General features: G+C 43.9%; 1 protein-coding gene across 2 annotated transcripts in view; it reads left to right on the top strand.

The window, feature by feature from the left end:
- The first annotated feature begins 3519 nt into the window (after positions 1-3519).
- The window catches only part of TAOK3 (TAO kinase 3), a 95603-nt gene continuing 86000 nt past the window's right edge, over positions 3520-13122 (top strand). For both annotated transcript variants that reach the window (XM_052798237.1, XM_052798238.1), the window contains exon 1: positions 3520-3657. The gene's annotated coding sequence lies outside the window, so the exon portion shown is untranslated. The remainder of the gene's footprint in view (positions 3658-13122) is intronic.

Raw genomic sequence — 13122 nt, forward strand, 5'->3', positions numbered from 1 at the left:
CGGGCGGCCGCCCTACTGCCGGAGCGCCTTCGTCCGGCGAACGCGGCGGGCACCTAAAGGGGGTCCTCCGGGGCGGAGACTGGCGCTGGGCCGCGGGTTCGAGTCCCGGCCCCGCCGGCAGCGTGGGGCGGGGGTTAAACCGCGCTCGCTGTGGGCTTTTTCTGCCAGGCTTTGCTCTTCAGGGGGCTTGTGGGGGGACAGGGGGCTTTGTCTGGACCTCTAGAGACACGTATTGTCCCTTTTTTGCCACCGGGATGACTCCATCTGCCACAAAACGCGGGACACAGGCACGCAGCGGTGCCGCTGCTCGCCAGGCCAGGAGCAGAACCTCGCAGAGGTGGGAATGGGTTTGTTACAGGACACGCTACTCTTTCCAATTTTATTTTTTTTTAATACGGAAATTACTTCCCTGTTCCTCCATACTCTCAATAAAGCACCACCACGGCACTGTGATATCGCATTCACCCAAGTGAAGCAGTTGCTTTGTGCCAGTTAAGGAGCAGCTTTCACAGAACAAGCGTCCAAATCCATTAGGAATGCCTCGCATCGGCCGGGCACAGGTTATTCTCCTGACTAGACACTGCCAGAAAATTAGGGACCACGATACAGATCCTGCAGTGAGATTCACATGCAGGACCCATTAAATACAGGATCCCATGCCATATGAAAATACCTCCCATTGATACTTCAGGCTAAATATCTCATTTAGCCCTTTTCTGCAACTCCCAAGTCACCTGGGAAGAACTAATTAGTCTCACTGCCTCCAGCAGAGCCATACTAAAGGCTTACCTTAACAGTTGTGAGGTGCATTCCTCAAATGCACAACTTATTGACTCACTGAGATACTATAAACATCTCACCAAGGGAAAAGAAAGAAAACAGAATAGGTTTTATCGAAGGGAGGACCGAAGTCAAGAACACCGCAGCGCTTTTTCAAACTCGCTGAACTGGGTGCTCAGCAGCTCAGAGGAGCACCAGGTCACACTCTTTGTTCTGAAAAGAATTGTAATAACGCAGCGTATGCACTTTGCTTTCCTGTAGTTCACCCCAAAGATCTGTTTGCCCTGACTGACAATATTTAACTCGGAACACCCATGCAAAGTATGCCCGATACCTTTTTACATAAGTAAATACTACATTTTACAGGAGATGAGGCTGAGACACAGCTAAAAGTCAACACTACCAAGAGCAGTTCCCAGAGCTCAACGTCCCATTTGAGGGCATTTGACTTGGCACATAGGAGATGCAACGCCAGAGCTGCTCGCCACCTCTCCATTGCCAAGTAATGCCGGGTGCTAGGGGTTATCAGCATCTTGGAAAGCAATCCTTTTACCTTTCTCCTCACACAGTGCAGCGGTAGCTGGCAGGGCTGCCTGTGGCCACAGGGTGAACAGGAAAGGGTGCGGCGGCAGCGGCTGCCACATCGCATGAGCTGACTGGGTGCCCACGCTGCACCCAGCGCCGATGGGTTTGTCCTCTCCCCGTAGACTTGCACCTGGCTTGAATTGTTCAGATAACTTTCCCAAAGTCATATAGTCACAGAGTTAAAAATAGAGATGGGACTGGCTAAAGCCCTTTCTCAGAACTAACCAGAGCCCCCTCAAAAGCTTTATAAGCACAATTTTCCCCCTTTCTTCCCCCTTTCCTGTCTGCACCTCTTCCACCTGTCCACATATTTAGCCCACCAGCTCCCCTGCAAGCCTGGTTCGTACTGTTGTGGATAGCAAACGAGTTGCAAGTGTGTCTGAACCAAGGCTGCCCTTCCAAGGTTAATTCTTCCTGCGTTACACTGCCTCAGCACTTTGTCTGAAGCCAATTTATCCTTTAAGAGCAGCCCATCTTTCACACATCACACAAAGGGCAGGTGCATTTACTAATATGAGGGCACACAAGAACCCTTTGAACAGAAGGAGCTGTGTACAGCCAATGAGTAAGAAACTGCATGCAGCTGCTGATGCAAAATTTTTCAGCTCGTTCTGTGGTCAAAACTGGAATCTCACTTGCTGTTGCTCCCTCCATACTAATTCCTCATGTTTAATATTAGCCTTCTGGAGACACCCTCTACTGTCATCTCTCAGGCATTCAGTGGGAACCCAAGGGAGAAGGTTCAGCTTTAAGGAATGCCATGTTTGCCTTACAAATGCAGAAACTTAACTGTCTACGCCCCAAAGAGCTATCAGGGAAAGTTTAAACTTCTCTGTCAAGCTATTGTTCTTGGCTCGTGTTTTCATCAAAGCTGTTTTTCTCATCACAACTCATTTATTGTTTTATACACCGTCACTCAGTTTGAAGAAAGATTTCTGCCTCCTGCTTTGTCAGCGTCAACTATTCACAGAGTAGCTGACGCGGAAGTTATGCTCGCTATGTTTTTCTTTCCATTTGTAAGAAATAGAGAAGAAAAGGTTACGAAGCTCAGCTTATAAACAAAGATCATGGCAACTCATTTATTGTATGAGCTGGATGACTGCAATGAGAAAACCTGTAATATAGTACCTTGGCCTTTGAAGAACAGAATGCATACCAACACCCTTAGCCTGGAACATGTGGCTTTCAAGTTTCTGTACCTTTAGTTTCAAAGGGCTATACCATGATGGTTCTAGAAGGCAGCCCAGGAGGAGAACAGTCATCAGAAACAAGTTAGTAGAATGAGGTACTGGCAGAAGATAAATCTCTGCTCCTTCAGTTTTGTTTAGCAAAAAATTATAACAAAAACTATCACAGAATAAGCCACTATGAGCCTCTACAGCAATAAAGGAAGGAGCATTTGCCTCGATGCAGAGGCTGTAGGGAACCACAGTGTGACAGAAGCAGCATTAAATCACCTTACCCTGTCTCTGCTTTGAGCTCTTCCTAATCCAGACCTCTGAACCACTGCTAAAGCACCTTCTTCTCCTTTGAGGCCTTTCCTCCTTAAGGCACACCACTGTTTAATCAGACCTTCTCTTTTTTTTGGTTACTCGGAATCTCTTCCAGCTGTGACCTGCCACAGGACACCCAGTCGTCGTGAAACCTCCCCCAACCCTGACAGCAGGTACTTAAAGACTCAGAGCCGCCTTTTTACCGGGCCCCGACACCGCTCCCTCACACACCTGAGGCTACCACAGGCCCGAACCCGGACCCTCGCACACCTGAAGCCGCTACAGGCCCCGACACACCCCCCACAACACACCTAAGCCCGCTATGGGCCCCGACACCGCCCACTCTAGGCCCTGAGACCCCCCCGCAGCCGTTAACGGCGGCTGCCGGCCCGGCACGCCCCGAGGCCTCCGCTCCCGGCGGGGACCGCGCAGGCTGCTGAATCGAGCGCCGATGCTTCAGAGGAGTTGTGCTCGATGAGGCGGCGCCGCCGCCTCTCCGCTACCTGTCCTGTGCCGCCGGGCTGGCTAGCCGAGCGCCGATGCTTACTCCCTTCCTCCCCCCCCCCCCCCCCGCCTCCCGCCCGCGGCGGGCAGGCCGTGGAGCCGATCGCCGAGCGATTGGCCGCGCCTGGCAGGGGGAGCCGCACCTCGGGCGGCGGCGGGGCCGTGGCAGGAAGCGGCGGGGGGACGGGAACGGCGGCGGGGACGGCCCGGCGGACACCTTCCTTCCCTCCTCCCGCCTTTCTCCTCGGCCGCCGCGGACGTGGCCCGTTGCCGCCGGCCGGCCGGCAGGCACCAGGTGAGGCGCGGGGGTGGGAACGCTCGGCCGTGAGGCGAGGCGGCTGAGGGAGCGCGCGCGGCGCCTTCGCCTCTGACAGGCGGGTCCCGCCGGGGGGGGGGGGGGGGGCTCGGCAGCGGTTTTGGGGCTAAAAATAAAAAAAAAAAAAGCACTTTGTCGTTGCCCCCGTGGCGCCCGTTGACGGGCCGAGGGGGTACCGGGTGTCCCGGGGGCGCGCCCGCTTACCCGGAGGTGCTCGGGGGCTGGGGTGGCTGCCTCTGGGCTTCGTGTGAGGGGGGTTTGGGGGGGGTGCGAGCCCCCCGGCCAGCTGCGGTCTTCCTGTGGCGGCTGTGGTGCTGGGAGTGCCGGGATGGAGGGACACACACACACACACACACACGCAGGGGTTGGGGGGTCCCAGCAGCTTGTGCTGGTTTTTGTAGGACTTCTGACATGCGGCTCCCTGGTGTGGTGAGCTGTCCCGAGTTTGCTGGTCGTGGTGGAGGAGCTCTGTGGGAAGTTGGGAGCTACAGGAGAGCAGCTCCGGAGCATTAGAGTAATCTGTGCGGAGGGGGAAATGCCTCGGTGGGAGGGTGGAGGTGAAGGGAGGAGGGAAAGCCACTGCCTTTCCTTCACCTGCAAGCTAGGGACACTGTCACAGCCCGGATAAACGGCATTTGTCCATTAAGATTACCCCTCAGAACTGTTTGTGAGCAAGTAATTTGAACGGCATTAGTATTGGCCTGGTGAAATTCAAGTGAAAAGGGGAGCTTGGTTACTGTCAGCTTGCTTTAAACTGAGTTGGAAGTAATTACGTAGGTCTGGTCTTAGCAGATGTATCTGTCCTTTTAATGACATCAAGAAATGATTTACTGTAGGTGCTGAATGTCATCTAGCAGTACTCATATTTGCGTGGGAAGGAGAAAGAAGGAGGACACTAGGCAAGTACTAAGCCCTTAGAATTCTGTTTTACATATATCTCCTCGTGTCTTCACCCCTCCCCCCCCGCCCCCAGGAACATAAGCAGAATTAATTCCCTAATCTTATAACTGTGATAATTCTAAAATTGAGTAGCCACTGAGTAGCCCTGGTAGCATCCAGGTTTTCCCTGGTCGCTTACTCAGCCTGGACAGAATTGAGCAGCTCGGAGCCAGATTTGCTCTCTGCAACCAGGGTGTTCTTCTCAGGGTTGTGCTCTGGCAGTTGAACACTGATCTCATAGGTGTGTGGGGTACTTGGGCTCAGCACACAGTCTAGTGGTAGCTGCCATGTTTGTTTAAAAACAGCGAAACAGGTGGTGCTGGTATGGCCTACCTGCTGTGCAGAAGCCTCCTAGCAGAAGGACTTACCTAGGCTGTTGGAGAGCTGTGCTCAGTTCCCCTTTCTGTCGAAGAGGATTTCAAATCTCTTTGCCCACCTTACAGCGTAGCGATCGAAATGAGGAGATGAAAGCAGTTCAGGGTTATGGATCGATGGGGTATGCTCCTCACCTCTCCTGTGGCAGCTGTTCCGCAGTACACAAAGTGATTAAAAGTTAACTGGGTAAGAGCGCAACAGAGGTATGACACTGTTACTGCAGTTTATGTTGCTCGTGTTTGGGTGAGGATAAGTGGACTCCAATCTGTTCTCCAAGGTCTGCTTACATAATAAAGGTTTGGAATGCTACAATGCTTAGAGTGATGTAGCTTATTTTGCTGGTGGTCATTAGTTTAATGTATCTTGTACCAGGTTTATTAGAGTACATGTGTTCTACACATTCTACATTGATAATGGATTGTTCGTGGAGAGAAGTAATACACCATGCTTGTTCCTCTCTGTTTTTGTCTTTAAAACTGTATTGTTTCTGGTAGCTAGCTAATTTTGAGTTCTCGGGGAGTAATGTAACAATATAGGGAGTGTTTTAAATGTAAATACCTGTTCACAAATTCTCTTTTAACACTGACATTCTACAAATATCTGACAACTTAATTCTTTTATGCCTTCATAATGAGGCTGCAGACTGTTCATATCTGCATTAATGTATAGGGTTTTTTCAGGTTTTTGTCAAATCAAGATTTCTTACTTATAACTCATCATATAACTTCCTCTGGCAACTGATTTGAGGAAAACTTGAGCTAGATTGTTTCCATCTTCCTTTCCCAATATAATGGTTTTCAGATTGCAAACTGATTCTTCTGTACGTATATTACAGTGATTCTCTGTATGTACTTCCCTTTTGCTATGTTACATTCGTTATCAGTTAAAAAGGATCCTTGCAAGTCAGACCTTTTAAAGATGAGATGTTTCTACTTCTGTGCATTCTAAATATGGATCTTGTATCAACAGGCTTTTGCTGTTAAATTTATTTTTCATAACGTGTTGCAGGATGGGGTGGTCTTTCAACAGAACTGGGCTCTGTCTCTTCTGACTGATCAGCCGTCTTGCCTGCAAGAGAAAACCCTGCTTGTGCATAGCTAGCCTGGAGTTTGCTGGGCTGACGCAGGCTGTTCAGTAAACCCTGTGGCTGGGGAGGCGAGGGGTAGCAGTGGCAGGGAAGTTTGCTGCACAAAGGGTGGGGTCAGTGAATTTGGACGAGGAACACAGACTAGTTGTTTTCTCCATTTACAGGTTTTTGTTCCAGGTTGTTCTGCAGCCTTGTGAAATGCTGCAACATTCAGGTTATGAGAAATGGCAGGGGAGGTGGTGTTCATGAAATGCTTTCAATTTTATTTATTCGTTGTTTTTTACAGGGGAAAAAAAAACTTAGTGTAAGGTTAATGTTTTTAAATAGAAAACAGATCTTTTGTTTTAAGAAAGAGTTCAGATTTTTTTAACAGAACCTCTCTGTGGTTCAGTCACAGCATTTACAGCAAAGTGAGTTTGAATAAAAGTGCAATTTTGGTATCAAAGATATTCAAGAAGTAGACTTTTATAATATATTTCAGTACATGTTCAGCTTTTTTAATAAATGTGCTTTTACATGACAGGAAAAAAAAATCGTAGTAAACCCAAAAGAGTGCTTCATTTTATGCGTATTATTTTCAAACTGCTTCCTTATTTGAAGGCCATTGATTAAACCAAAATTATTTGATTGCCTTCGGCTTAGTGCTGTGTAATAAACATTATGCAATTGCATTGTGCCTGCTTGTTCATTAGTCCTTTCAAGGGTAGCTCAGTGAGTTTTCCTGACACTGTCTTGTTATCACTCTGAAATCACTGTGGTAGGTCTGTTTTAATTTGAGTGAGACATATTTTACAGAGTATTGATCTGATAAATCTAGGGTTCCTTAGATATTTGGGGTAAAAAGAAGGAAATCTCTCTTCCTATTTTTACATAGGTAGCACACGTTCTGACTTTTCATTTTGATCTGCTGGCTGTATTACAGCACACGAAGCACAATCGTATAGTGTGCACCACTTAAAATCATCATGGGCATTGCATGCCAGGAACTGTAATCTATGTGAACCTCAGTTCCTAATTAATGAGGAGGAAAGTTGAAATAGAAATTAAAGTAAATTAATTGGGTGTGGTCATCCATCTCCTGAGCTACTGAAGGATGTTGGAAATCCGAGTGCCCTCCTAGTTATTTCTGATACTGTGGCAGCTTCTGTTGAATCTTTATAAAGTCCCACTTCACAGCATTAAAGAACAATGCTTCTAATGTGACATGCTATCCTTATTCTGTAGAACTATATCGTGGGTATTTAATTTTTACCTCCGGTTGGAAATGTGAAAAACACATGTTTGTCAAGGTCAGTACGTTTTGCTCTCAGATTGAAGAACCCTGGAGTACTGCTAGTTTTTTTTTTTGGTTTTTTTTTTTTAAAGAAGTCGTTTAAATGAATTCAGAGTAATTGTTGAAATTAGGTTGTCTAGGTGGCTTGGGTAAGCTTGTTCTTATTGAGGATGGCAAAGAATGCATTTGATTTGGGCAGTTTGGAAGTTCTCGTGTTTATATACTCATCCTTGTGTTTGTGTTGTCTTACTGGACTTTCCCTTTGTGTAAGAAATTGTTAGTTTAATTTGTGAGGGCAGGGAAATTTCAGATTTAATATAGGGAGCTTACAAAACAAGTTTGTCCGAGTTGTTAATGAAGTAAGCACTTATGCCCTTCAACAGGTAATAGCTTGATGTTGATGTAATTACTATTTTTTCCCCACCCTGAATATTAGGTCAAAATGGACTCTGGTTTATTTCGAATTTAATGAAACCAATAGTTATGTGGGAACACGCAGTTGCATGCCTTCCTACTTAGCTACAAAAGACTTTCAAATAAAGACATTCTCACAGTTTGTTAGGTGTATTAATTTCAGTCTGTCTTTCTGAATATTAGTATTATTGGACATTGTTGGATCGTGGGGGTTAGTTGGGCAAAGCTAGAGAACGTAGCTCATTCAGGTGAACTAATCTTCATCAGGTTGCCTTTAAAGTTTTCAACCAGGGAATTCCCCCCTATTTGCAACCCCTTCTGCTGTCACTCTGTTAATTATGATGCTGGGTTACCTGAGACCAAGTAATTCCTCAGAAGAAGGGCAAATGGTGACTTTGGGGTGCCATGTTTTCAGGCCTTCATGACTTCGCTTCGGTACAAGCGGCTTTTATGCTGCGGGTTGCACTGTCTTTGGGAAGAGAGAGAAAGCTCTTCATACTTAATCTAAGAAATTGTCACTTTAAGAGCGGAGATGTTAACGCAAAGTCCTGGATAAACTCCTGTCTAGGAAACTACACTGCCTACTGCATTTCCCTGTAGCCTAAAATGCATACATGGGTTTTGTTTTGTTTTGTTTTTTACTTTTCTGACAAACTACTCTCCAGAATTACTGTGAAGCAGAACGTGGCAGATGCCACGTTCCAGAGTAGTTGCTTTTCAACACTGGGAGGAATGAATCTTGTAGGTAGTGTACGTATTTTCACATACATTAAGCAGTTTAGGATGAAAGGTGTTATGAATACCAGATACTATCATCATTTTATGAGCAGGATGTCTTTATTAGATTGGAATTGATGAGTGTGTGCCAAATCTTGTGCATAGTGAGTCTGTTTCTGGAGAGATGCAAATAGTGTGCTCACTTCCTACATTAAAACTCCTTTTTTCTTTAATTTTAAATAAGTGATCTGCGATTCTGTTGCACAGAATCTGGCATAAAATTGAGCAGATTTATTTAAGGTTGCCCTTGAACGTTGTGAGTGTTTAAGCCAGATTTACAAGAATATAGTCACTGATGATTCATATTGAGATGATGTTTTTCTTCCCTGTGATGGAGCATATGGGACTACGTAGCATATGGTACCGCTGCAAATTGTTAAACGCAGAGCACTGATTTATTACACAGCAAAAAGAGTTTGGATTTTTAGTCTAATGCTGAGCAAAAAGCTTTGTAAACTGCTCTGGCTGCTGGTTTGTGTTGGATGCACTACTGTGTTATAGTGGTAAATTTTCAAAGAATTCCTTTAAATAAAAACAGGATTCTTCCAAAAGTTGTGTATGTGCCCGTTGCACTGGAGTGAATACATGAACTCACTGGAGTGAATACATGAACTCACTGGATGTTTCATTAAAGGAGATGGGTATTGCCTCAGCAGCTCTGCCTTGACAGTTCACCTACCCTTTTAGCCATCCAGAGGGATGTCTGTTTTCTTATAGGTTCAGTCTCGCTTTATGGTATAACAACTTAAAACCTGAAATCCTTTCTGTCTTTTATGGGAAGTAGAGGTATTAAGAATGTGTAAATATATAGTTTTCTTCTAGTCTTACTAGCCAAAACATCTTCCTTCTGTGTTTTGGGGGTTTGTTTTGTTCTTACATAGCTTCTGGAGGGGTTTTTTGGTGAGGCGGGTGGAGGAAGAAAATGTACACCTTGATCCTTCCAGTGCACAAGAGAAAGTGTACTGAAATGCAGTTACAGAGAACATAAATTCCAGTCGTCTATTTCCTTGTGCTCTCCTGTGTTTCTTAACTATTCATCTTTTAGATGATGCCTGCTCTGAAGAGATTATTATCACCTCTGCTGTGGCTTTGTAGGTCTTACTACGGTGTAACTGAAGCTTACAGGTGCTGCAGTAATACAGATAATAAAGAGTTGGTCATAAGAGTACATTGATTAAGCTTTTTCAAAAATGATTTAAGCAATAAGCAGGAACCTTCATTTAAACCTCAGAATGTTTGTGTTTGTCTTTTTTCCTAATGAAAAACCTGATTCTAATTTATTTGTAAACATTAAAGTACTGGTTAAAACAAACTTTATGCCAGATTTGGTACTGCTTTTGTTAGGCCAAAGATACATAATATCTGTAAGAAGGAATATATATGCTCTCTCAACTTTGTAAGTTTTTGCATAAAAATCAGATGAGTCTTATTACATCTTACTTGGTTTATGACAAATCTGCCTTTCAGTTCAGGGTTTCTTGTGTGTTTCTGCTTATTTTGACTGCTTCAGGTAAAGTTTAAGTATGCTGTATCCTTACGAAGAAAAAAAAAATTGACATCATTAAAAACTGATGTTATTTAATAAAAGGAAGTAGTATCTATCGTTGAGGGAATTAACTAATGACCTCTTGTTACCATCGCCTTCAGGATCTTAGATCCTCCCTTCGCTTGCCTCATTCTTAGTCATAGATTGGAAAAGGAAAACAGGCTTCCCCCCCCCCAACTCTTAAGCAGTTTCTCAACTTCAGATGAACTGATCGTTGACCTAAACCATGTGAATAAACTGGAAGTCAAGAAAATACTCCCTTTCCAGTTGCAGAACATACTACTGTTACTAAAACTTACATAGCATGTCAATTAACTCTAGTTCCCAGTTTCAACCTGTACACAGAATATTTTTTTAAAAGTATTAGCCTTAAATGAGTTTTAATTTATAACACTTTTAATCTTAACATTGGCTGTGGTTTCAGTTTTAACTCTAAGCGTCTTTCAAAAGAGGGGAAAAACATTTCTTATCTGGAAAGTATGCGAGTGGCAGAGCAGATAAGATAATTGAGACCTAAATGTGAGCTGGGATGGAAACAGTCTCTGTTAAGAGTCAGGTCTCATCCGCTTTGCCACAGTCAGGCGGTGCTTTAATGCATACTAATGCAATGAGTTTTGTCATCCTGTGGAGAATGCAGTGAATTTTGACTCTGCTGCTGCTTTTGCATTAAGAGAGGTGAGCCTTTAGCTGAGGTGTTAGAGGCTCATGTTTTCATAGTCATGAGGTTTTTGTCATTTGGGAAGCAGACAGCCAAAAATAGGAATATTTTATGGCTCTCCTGTCTGTAACCGCATTTTGCTCCTAAAGTGAGGAATAGAAATAAAAAAATGTTCCAACTTGTTGTTCAACTCAGGCACTTATTTCTCAAAATTTCTTGTGTATGTTTCTGCATGGTGTCTTTTCTCTGTGGAGGATCCCCGCAGAAGATAACAAGCTTTCCATTTTCAGCTCTTCCCATAGACAAAAAGCTCCTGTTATGGTTGTAAAGGTTGTGTGTTCAGCACTTGATGATGGCCCAGGTGGGTGGGAGGTAGTAATGCAGGTATCTAAAACTAGAATAAATGAGCAACTACTGGAATTACTTTTTTACTACACAGTCTTATTTTTAGTTTGTTTACTTTAGCTCTGCTTTTGCAATTTTCAACTTCGTATTTTAGGGTTGCCTTACCAGAAAGTATGTAATTTCAAGTGAATTTTTGTTGTTGTTGTTGTTGCAAAATCAGTATTGGGCTTAGTATTTTGCCGCAGGAAATGTAGTCCAGGAATTAGACCTGCTGCAGGTGTACTTGCGCATCTGAGAGCTGCAGAAATTGCAAGTAAATGTGTGATAGACAATAAGAGCAGTTCAAATCCTAAAGTCTGACTCAATATTAACTTGGACAAGTGGTCCAAATTTCAGGTGTGCTGGGGACATTTTCTGTTTCAGGTTTCCAGCTGTATGTTATAGTGAGATTTCTGCCAGTCTGACCACGATCATTTAGTGCCTTAGAATAAAGTAGCAGAAAGTTGCTGACTAAGGCTTGTTGTTTATTTTTTTTTTCCTGGCTACCTGAGTATTTTAGAACAACATTGTTTATATTTTTGAACAGTCTTCACTGCTTCTTGATATGCTGAGCCCAAACCAGCCAGAGGTGGTCAAATGAGATTGTGGTCTGATCTGTTACACAGTTTGTATCAGACCCAGGCTCTGGAGACATCCAGAGAGGCAGAGGGACAAGAACCCCGGTCTACTGACATGCAGGCTAGTGACTGGAGCCCCAGGCTACCAGTGCAGCTCTGCTGGTGTTTAAGGTCAACTCCTTGCAAATATTTTAGGAAGGCTTATATTCAAATGCTATTTATAAGAACAGACTAATTTCTTTCTTCATAATGATGGCCTTTTGGCTGATGACAGGGCTGGAATCTGGAAGATCTGGATTCTGTATGCCACTAGTCAGCTGCATATCCACAGGGAAGTCGTTTGCTAGCTTTCTGCCTCAGTTTTTTATCTGTACTTAAATGGAGGGGGGAAAAAAAAAAAAAAAGGTTGACTAATACCTGCGTCACAAGGCTATGAGAGCACAGTTAGTAGCCTCATGCTGTGAGATCTTCGGAAAACACTGTAGGAATGTTCAAGGGGCTTATTATGGTTAAGGCCCTCGCAATGAGAGAACTGGTTAAGCCTGGGTTATTGTTAGACCATTCATTAAGGAGTCTTAATAGCTGAAGCTATGATAGTAGCTGTTCCTGGCTTCACCTTCAATTACCCTGGGTAGATACAGACTGCTGCAATATCGGAGCACTGCAGTGGTCTGGAGTAAAACTAGAGCATATGCATTAATGCTTGAGTCCGCCTTGAGCGTTTCTTTTCTATTTCACGGCTGGTTTTGCATGCAGGTCATGCTGTAGCCTAAGTGAATTTTGGCAGTTTAACATTGTGATGATTACTTATCCTGCCACTAGTGAGCCCTTAGCACCTTCTTGCCAAAAGAAATGCTATGTATTCAGCTGAATTTTTCCTGTGTATCTGCCTAGGTATTTTAATCTGCCATGTTTCCACTTTGTAAATTGAACAAAAGATTAAAAACCATGTATTAGGCAACAAAAATTTTAGTCCTTAGTATTAAAAGGTATAAATCAAATATTAAAAACTTTCTAAGATTTGGCCATCTTCAAGCTCAGGTTGTCTTTTGACAACTGTGAAACTTCTGCGTGAACGCTCATGTTGTGGTTTTTAAAAATTCATTTGAGAGTATATTTATAAAATATCTGTCAGAATTTTATCTCTTCTGGCCAGCATTATAATAAGCCACTATGCAAGAAAGGAGGAAACCCCATTTTAGGAAAGACTGGATATCAGGGTTTTTTTCCAAAACTAAATAATCTTGTCAGCCATTAGTAATGGTATCTTATTAAACTTTAACTTCCTTAAAATTCAGCAGTGCCACACTTACGTACTTGAAGGTCAAGATACAGCCTTGATGACTGAGGTCTAAATCCATACATTTTTATTTGGTTTTGGAGTTTCATCTCTTCATGATTATATACATAAGC

The sequence above is a fragment of the Harpia harpyja genome, chromosome 9 (genome assembly GCF_026419915.1).
Source record: "Harpia harpyja isolate bHarHar1 chromosome 9, bHarHar1 primary haplotype, whole genome shotgun sequence".
In the NCBI taxonomy this organism is placed as follows: domain Eukaryota; kingdom Metazoa; phylum Chordata; class Aves; order Accipitriformes; family Accipitridae; genus Harpia; species Harpia harpyja.